We start from the raw sequence: 9,395 nt of genomic DNA on the forward strand, positions 1-9,395 counted from the left end.
AAGGCCACGGGGACTTGAAAGAGTTCCCGGAATATGGTGGTGTCGGACTCGTCGTCCGACGAGTCCGAGACGCACTCCTCCCGTGACGACAAGGAGGAGGAAGAAGAAACCTCTCCCCCTCCAGCGAGGGGAGGAAAGAAGAGGAAGGCCGCCCTAGTAGGGGAGGCTGAAGGGTCCAAGAAGAGGAAAATCCCTCCGCCGGACTATGCCCCCGACGCCGACGAGGACGAAGAGGGATGGCCGGACAGGGCCAAGCGTCCGGCGAAATCGTAAGTGTTCGGATACCAGAGTAACTCATGATATTCCTTTTGTTGCACAACTTTCCCTAATATCGAATATGATCATGCAGCCCGCCCAAGGACGGGCTCGACGAGTCGTCGAGCGGCTCCCTGGATTCATCGGACGTGAATTCAGTTTCGCCCGCTGCCTCCCCCTGTGCCGCGGATGACGCCGAAGTGGCGTCCCGACAAGCTCCGGGGCAAGAGGAGGTGGTCCAAGAGGAAGCGCGAGGCGACCTCCCGGACTCCAGGAGTGAAGGGGACAAGACCCCCCAGGGCTCCAAGTCCGGCTTTAAGCAGGACACCGCGCCGGAATCGTCAACGGTTCCGGACCGTGGCAGGCGAACTCCTGCCAAGAGGAGCAAGCCTATTGAGCCGGCATCCTCCGTCCAGCCGGAGGCGTCGGACAATCTGCTGGAGGTGCTTGAGGGCGCCTCCATCGACGAGGAGCACCGTACCATCATGAGTACGGTGGTCCAGAAGGTTCAGTCCGCCAAAAGCGGACTGACCGAAGCTTGTGCTAGCCTTCTAACAGGCTTCGAGGTAAGTAAAATATGTAAAAATATTACCGCGTAGACAGTAGCCCCTGATGCTCTGTTTGGCGTTCGGAAAGAAAGCCGAATAGAGGATCTATTAAATATCGCAGGAGTCTAACTAAAAAGGAGTCAATATACGTATGCAGGCTTCGCTGCTGGCCACCGCCGCACTGACTGCGGAGGTGGGTGCCCTGAAGCAGGGCCTCGAGCAGACCGAGCAAGAGCTCGGCCTTGCCAAATGGCAGCTCGAGGAGAAAGAAGGTAAGAGATACCTTATAGAAAAAATGCCTATAAGAAGGCGCAATTGCAAAAAATGACAGGAGTATACTGCTTATTTGTAGGGGCCACAACTGAGGTGGCGACCCTTAAGCAGGCGCTGTCCGAGGCCGAAAAGAAAGCGGCCACGGAGCGCACCGAGCCGGGGAAATTTGAGGTGCAGGTCGGCAAGGTGCAACAAGAGCTTCAGGCTCTCATGAAAAAACATGAGAGTTTGGAGCTCGACTCGAAGACTCGAGTGTCCGAACTTGCTGCGGCCCTTAAGACTGCTGAATCTGCCAAGGCCGAAGCCCAGAAGGCCCTCCAGGAATTGGATGCGGTGAAAAAGATAGCAGCGGGTAAGGCATTCTCTATGCAAAGCAGACATGTAAAAGTAAACTACTTGTTACTTACCCGGATCTGGAGCTCTCCAGGGGCATTCGCAGATCTTCCCCGCAGCGTATCCGATGCCGCCGCATTCTACCGAGCCGAGGAAGGCAGCTCAACGGAGAAGGTGTTCTGGTCTCAGTACGCTGAGGCCGGACACCCTGTGCCCTTGAGCGATCAGCTGAAGCAGCTGGTCGAGCTCCACAAGGCGGCCGAACAGGCCCTGAAGGGCTTCATAGTTCGGCTGTGGCCTGGAGAGGCCCTGCCTGGGAGCTACTTTGGACTGGTGCGGCAGCTGGTGAAGGCTTGTCCAAGGCTCGAGGTCATCAAGCGCTCCGTATGCATCGAAGGTGCCCGTAGGGCCCTTGCCCGTGCAAAGGTGCACTGGGGTAAGCTGGACGGTGAGAAGTTTGTGAGGGACGGGCCGCCGCCGGGGAAGGAACATCGCAAGCCCGAGAACTATTATAAGGATGTTCTGGCTGGTGCCCGCCTTATGGCGGATGAATGCACCAGGGATGTAATTTTTGAATGAACTCGCTCGTGTTATCCTGTGCGCTGAAAACTTGTTCATATGCACTAAGCAATGCTTGTTGAATTTAAAATATTACTTCTGTGCGGCCGTTTATCAAAAAAAAAATTTGAGAGATGGCCAGTCGTCGGCTTCTGCCCCCATGCCACTAGTGCTGGGGTGTTCGGGATAAACCCGAGCGCTCTTTTTTCCATGATTAGGTCCATCGAGGGAGGCGCTCAGCACAACGAACAAGGCAATCAGACTATAATGCTTGAACACTCTCACTTAGCCATAGAACTCTATAATTTTAAATTTCGGCGAAGCCCCTAGTATTCGGAAGACCGAGTTAGGGGCGCTATCCACGCCTTGGCCGGACATAGCCGGTTCCTCGCTCGACGCGGCATAAGTCTTTAAGGACTCGAAAAACCTCTCGAACAGCGACCCGTCTCTCGCCTCATCATGACAGTCAGTTTTAGCTTTCTCTACTGAGGTGCTCAGCCCAGCTCAACTGGCGCACAATCGCAGTAGTTCTCCTAGTGTTATCTTAGCCGATATAGCGGAACGTAAGGCACCAAAACATAGGAGCCGGGCAAACTCAACTATTGACCCAAATCATGATTCAGAGCCGATGCATATAGTGCTATAAGTTCGGGGTGCCGCACTTGTGAAAGTGTACGAACTTCTCACGCCGTACTGAAGCCCCTGACGTATTTTTGCCGTACCACGGTGTACGGATGCAACATGTTATTAATAAACATATATATAAAAAGAGGATAATGTGAAAAATAGACAAAAAGCTATGCATTGTTTATAGAAAGGCTGCTATGAAAGCGGAACGATACAAATAGTGCGATAAGCAAAAGAAATTGGACTATTTAACATGTCCTGGCCACGGGCAGACCGCGGAGTTGTACAAAAAAACAGGTATACTGCTCGTAATAGAGACCACCTGGGAGTTTCATAATGCGGCGTGGCTTGTCTGCTTTCCTGGATCTTGCATCGTTTGCGCGACAGTTGAATTGCCGAACGGGTCGTCCGAAGTATGGAGTCCTGAGAGTAAGGAAGAAAGAAAAAAGGAATCCGGCAGCCCCTGGTGCGGTTGAGGCCATTTTTCGGGCGTGCCGTGATAGTGCCCCTTCCCCTGTGCCCATGGTATTTCAAGTGCGTAGTTATGTACGCGAAGCACCGGTTTTGCTATATCGTGAGGGCTGGGGTTGGGCCGTATTGCTACGCTAGCTTGGAACGTGCCCGGCGGTATTGTTGTAGGGTGCTCCGGGCGCGCTTGACCATGTTCGGCTTTTTGAAGGCCGAACTGGAGAACTGCCTAGAGAGGCTGCTTTGTACTTCTGCTGCGAGCGCTGCCGTGTGCTCCTCCGTTCGGAGGGAGCGTTCGGTGTTCCCATTGACCGTGATTACTCCTCTAGGGCCTGGCATCTTGAGCTTGAGGTATGCATAGTGCGGTACCGCGTTGAATTTTGCGAATGCGGTTCGCCCGAGCAGTGCGTGATAGCCACTGCGGAACGGGACGATGTCGAAGATTAACTCCTCGCTTCGGAAGTTATCCGGAGATCCGAAGACCACTTTCAGTGTGACTGAGCCTGTACAGTTGGCTTCTATACCTGGTATGATGTCTTTAAAGGTCGTTTTGGTGGGCTTGATCCTCGAGGGATCTATATCCATTTTTCGCACTGTATCTTGGTAAAGCAGGTTCAGGCTGCTGCCGCCGTCCATGAGGACTCTTGTGAGATGAAATCCGTCAACGATTGGGTCTACAACCAATGCGGCGAAGCCGCCGTGACGGATGCTAGTGGGGTGGTCCCTTCGATCAAAGGTGATCGGGCAGGAGGACCATGGGTTGAACTTTGGGGCGACTGGCTCTATCGCATATACGTCCCGTAACGTACGCTTCCGCTCCCTCTTGGGGATGTGGGTTGCGTATATCATGTTAACCGTCCGCACTTGCGGGGGAAATCCCTTTTGTCCACTGTTGTTCGGCGGCCTGGGCTCCTCCTCATTGTCGCTATACAGCCCCTTGTCTTTGTTTTCGGCTCTTAACTTGCTTACCTGCTTGAACACCCAACAATCCCTGTTGGTGTGATTGGCTGGCTTTTCGGGGGTGCCATGTATCTGGCACAAGCGGTCGAGTATTCGGTCCAAACTGGACGGGCCCTGAGTATTTCTTTTGAATGGATTTTTCCGTTGACCGGATTTGTAGCCTCGAAACCCGGCATTAACTGCCGTATCCTTGTTGCTATCGCTGTTAACGCGGTGCTTTTGTTTGTTCCGACGCGACCTGTCGCTTTTGTCCTTGGTATTCAAATTACCATGGTTCTTGGTTAAGTTGTTGCTGCGAGCTAGCCAGCTGTCTTCTCCGGCGCAAAAGCGGGTCATGAGTGTAGTGAGGGCTGCCATAGATTTCAGCTTTTCCTGTCCCAGGTGCCGGGCCAGCCACTCGTCACAAATATTATGCTTGAAGGCCGCTAAGGCCTCTGCGTCCGGACAGTTGACTATCTGGTTTTTCTTTGTTAGGAACCGTGTCCAGAATTGCCGGGCCGATTCCTCTGGCTGCTGAATTATGTGGCTTAGGTCATCGGCGTCCGGTGGTCGCACATAAGTGCCCTGGAAGTTGTCAAGGAATGCGGCTTCCAGGTCCTCCCAAGAACCGATTGAGTCTGCTGGCAAGCTGTTAAGCCAATGCCGGGCTGGTCCCTTAAGTTTGAGTGGGAGGTATTTGATGGCGTGTAGATCATCACCGCGGGCCATGTGGATATGAAGGAGATAGTCCTCGATCCATACCACAGGATCTGTTGTGCCATCGTACGATTCGATGCTTACGGGTTTGAAGCCCTCGTGGATTTTATGATCCATTACCTCATCTGTGAAGCATAGTGGGTGTGCGGCGCCTCTGTATTGGGCTATATCATGACGCAGCTCAAAGGAGCTTCGTCTGTTGAGTTCGGCTCGGCCGGATTCATTGCATCCGGAGTGACGGTCACCGTCACGTGCCGTGGGGCGCCTGCGCGATCCATAGATCGATCTTGTTTGCCTTGCCTTGTCCTCCAGTATGTCGCGCAGGTCGGGTGCATTTTCTCGTGCCTTAGTATGCTTGACGCGGCGCCGGGGCATGGCTTGAGTGGAGGGCCAAGAGGCCTCTCTGTCGCGGCCACGAGGCGGCCGGTCGGTCATGTCATGCGCTGGTGATGCAGGTGCTTCCTTCTCTAGTGGGGGTAGCAGCCTGCGCTTTGGGTAACTCTTGGAGGGGCGTTCGAGTTCATACTCTTTGGCCGCAAGGACTTCAGTCCATCTGTCAGCTAGCAAATCTTGATCAGCTCTAAGCTGTTGCTGCTTTTTCTTGAGGCTACTTGCCGTGGACATAAGCCTGCGTTTAAAACGCTCTTGTTCGGCGAGGTCCTCTGGCACGACGAACTCGTCGTCGTCGAGGCTTGCATCGTCTTCAGAGGGAGGCGTATAATTATCGTCCTCAACCTCTTGGTCCGCCGCCCTCTCGTGAGGGCTGGCTTCTCTATCCTCCTGTGCTGAATCTTGCTGGAGGGGGTGTCCTTCGGCGTTATCCGAAGTAGCATTATCTCCTGTGCCGAAGTCACCGTTTTTGCTTTGGCGGGATTTAGAGCGGCGCCGCTGACGCCGGCGCTTGGGCTGTTTCCTAGAGGTATCGTCCCCCGCTGTTTCATCGCCATCTCCATCCTTTGGAGTGTCCACCATATATATGTTATATGACGAGGTGGCCTTCCAGCGCCCTACAGGTGCTGGTTCTTGTTCGTCTACTGCATCGTCGTCCATGCCGTCGATGTCTTCGGAGTCGAAGTCGAGCATGTCGGTTAAGTCGTCGACAGTGGCTACGAAGTGGGTGGCGGGTGGGTTTTGAATTTCTTCATCGTCCGCATCCCAACCTTGCTGACCGTAGTCCGGCCAGGGCTCTCCTGATAAAGAGAGAGACTTTAGGGAATTCAGGATGTCGCCGAAGGGCGAGTGCTGAAATATGTCCGCGGCGGTGAACTCCATTATCGGCACCCAATCGGATTCGATTGGCAGGGGTGCGGGGGGCTCGGAGTTCGGAGAGGAATCCGGCTCCTCGGAGTCACGGGCCATGCGGAGTGTGGGGTGGGAGTTCGGCTCGATAGCCTCTGAGATCGCAGCCCCTGAGGCAGCGTCTAACCGTTGATCCTCGATCGGCGCAGTAGGCTCCGAATCAATGGTCGGAACCGATGCGCGTGCGGCCTCCAAGGCGTTGTTCGGCGGCAGAACTATATCATGCCCATCGAGACAGTGCGGCGCGCTTGGCTGTGGCTCGAATCCGTCGAAGATCAAGTCCCCGCGGATGTCAGCCGTGTAGTTTAGGCTTCCAAACCTGACCTGATGGCCAGGGGCGTAGCTTTCGATCTGCTCAAGGTGGCCAAGCGAATTGGCCCGCAGTGCGAAGCCGCCGAAGACGAAGATTTGTCCGGGAAGAAAAGTTTAACCCTGGACTGCATCGTTGTTGATGATCGAAGGAGCCATCGGGCCTAAAAGCGACGACACAGAGGAACTCTCAATGAAAGCACCAATGTCGGTGTCAAAACCGGCGGATCTCGGGTAGGGAGTCCCGAACTGTGCATCTAGGCGGATGGTAACAGGAGACAAGGGACACAATGTTTTACCCAGGTTCGGGCCCTCTTGATGGAGGTAAAACCCTACGTCCTGCTTGATTAATATTGATGATATGGGTAGTACAAGAGTAGATCTACCACGAGATCAAGGAGGCTAAACCCCAGAAGCTAGCCTGTGGTATGATTGTTGTGTGATGAAGTTCTCCTAAGGACTAAAATCCCCCGGTTTATATAGACACCGGAGAGGGTTAGGGTTACACAAAGTCGGTTACAACGGTAGGAGATCTTGAATATCCGCATCGCCAAGCTTGCCTTCCACGCCAAGGAAAGTCCTATCCGGACACGGGACGAAGTCTTCAATCTTGTATCTTCATAGTCCTGGAGTCCGGCTGAAGGTATAGTCCGTCTACCCGAACACCCACTAATCCAGGACTCCCTCACATCCCTCCAGTCATCTAAGTGAAGCATGATCCGAGTTAACTAGGCCGTGTCTGATCATCACGTGAGACGGACTAGTCAACAGCGATGAACATCTTCATGTTGATCGTATCTTCTATACGACTCATGCTCGACCTTTCGGTCTTCTGTGTTCCGAGGCCATGTCTGTACTTGCTAGGCTCATCAAGTCAACCTAAGTGTATTGCGTGTGTAAATCTGGCTTACACCCGTTGTATTCGAACGTTAGAATCTATCACACCCGATCATCACGTGGTGCTTCGAAACGACGAACCTTCGCAACGGTGCACAGTTAGGGGAACACTTTCTTGAAATTATTGCGAGGGATCATCTTATTTAAGCTACCGTCGTTCTAAGCAAATAAGATGTAAAACATGATAAACATCACATGCAATCAAATAGTGACATGATATGGCCAATATCATTTGCTCCTTTTGATCTCCATCTTCGGGGCTCCATGATCATCGTTGTCACCGGCATGACACCATGATCTCCATCATCATGATCTCCATCATCGTGTCTTCTTAAAGTTGTCTCGTCATCTATTACTTCTACTACTATGGCTAACGCTTTAGCAGTAAAGTAAAGTAATTACATGACGTTTATGTTGACACACAGGTCATAAATAAATAAAGACAATTCCTATGGCTCCTGCCGGTTGTCATACTCATCGACATGCAAGTCGTGATTCCTATTACATGAACATGATCATCTCATACATCACATATATCATTCATCACATCCTTTGGCCATATCACATCACAAAACACTTGCTGCAAAAACAAGTTAGACGTCCTCTAATTATTGTTGCAAGTTTTTACATGCTACTATAGGTTTCTAGCAAGAACGTTTCTTACCTACGCCAAAACCACAACGTGAATTGCCAATTTCTATTTACCCTTCATAAGGACCCTGTTCATCGAATCCGATCCGACTAAAGTAGGAGAGACAGACACCCGCCAGCCACCTTATGCAACTAGTGCATGTCAGTCGGTGGAACCAGTCTCACGTAAGCGTACGTGTAAGGTCGGTCCGGGCCGCTTCATCCCACGATGCCACCGAATCAAGATAAGACTAGTAACGGCAAGCAAATTGACAATATCGACGCCCACAACTGCTTTGTGTTCTACTCGTGCATAGTAACTACGCATAGACCTAGCTCATGATGCCACTGTTGGGGAATGTAGCAGAATTTTAAAATTTTCTACGCATCACCAAGATCAATCTATGGAGTCATCTAGCAACGAGGGAGATAGGAGTGCATCTACATACCCTTGTAGATCGCGTGCGGAAGCGTTCAAGAGAACGGGGTTGATGGAGTCGTACTCGACGTGATTCAAATCACCAATGACCTAGTGCCGAACGGACGGCACCTCCGTGTTCAACACACGTACGATTAGGAAGACGTCTCCTTCTTCTTGATCCAGCAAGGGGGAAGGAGAGGTTAATGAAGATCCAGCAGCACGACGGCGTGGTGGTGGATGCAGCAGGATCCCGGGAGGGTTTCGCCAAGCGCAAGCGGGAGGAGAGGTGTTACGGAAGGAGAGGGAGGCGCCAAGAGCAAGGGTGCGGCTGCCTTCCCTCACCCCCTTTTTATATAGGGGCCTTGGGGGGGCGCCGGCCCTAGGGAGATGGATCTCCAAGGGGGCGGCGGCCAAGGGTGGCTTCCCCCCAAGCCAAGTGGGGGGCGCCCCCGCCCCTAGGGTTTCCCAACCCTAGGCGCAGGGCAGGCCCAAGGGGGGGCGCACCAGCCCACTAGGGGCTGGTTCCTCACCCAATTCAGCCCATGGGGCCCTCCGGGATAGGTGGCCCCACCCGGTGGACCCCCGGGACCCTTCCGGTGGTCCCGGTACAATACTGGTAACCCCCGAAACCTTTCCGATGGCCAAAACTTGATTTTCCATATATAAATCTTTACCTCCGGACCATTCCAGAACTCCTCATGACGTCCAGGATCTCATCCGGGACTCCGAACAACTTTCGGGTTACTGCATACTAATATCTCTACAACCCTAGCGTCACCGAACCTTAAGTGTGTAGACCCTACAGGTTCGGGAGACATGCAGACATGACCGAGACGCCTCTCCGGTCAATAACCAACAGCCGAATCTGGATACCCATGTTGGCTCCTACATGCTCCACGATGATCTCATCGGCTGAACCACGATGTCGAGGATTCAATCAATCCGTATACAATTCCCTTTGTCAATCGGTACGTTACTTGCCAGAGACTCGATCGTCGGTATCCCAATACCTCGTTCAATCTCGTTACCGGCAAGTCACTTTACTCGTGTCGTAATGCATGATCCCGTGATCAACCACTTGATCACATTGAGCTCATTATGATGATGCATTACCGAGTGGG

The sequence above is a fragment of the Triticum aestivum genome, chromosome 3A (assembly GCF_018294505.1).
Source record: "Triticum aestivum cultivar Chinese Spring chromosome 3A, IWGSC CS RefSeq v2.1, whole genome shotgun sequence".
NCBI classification, from domain to species: domain Eukaryota; kingdom Viridiplantae; phylum Streptophyta; class Magnoliopsida; order Poales; family Poaceae; genus Triticum; species Triticum aestivum.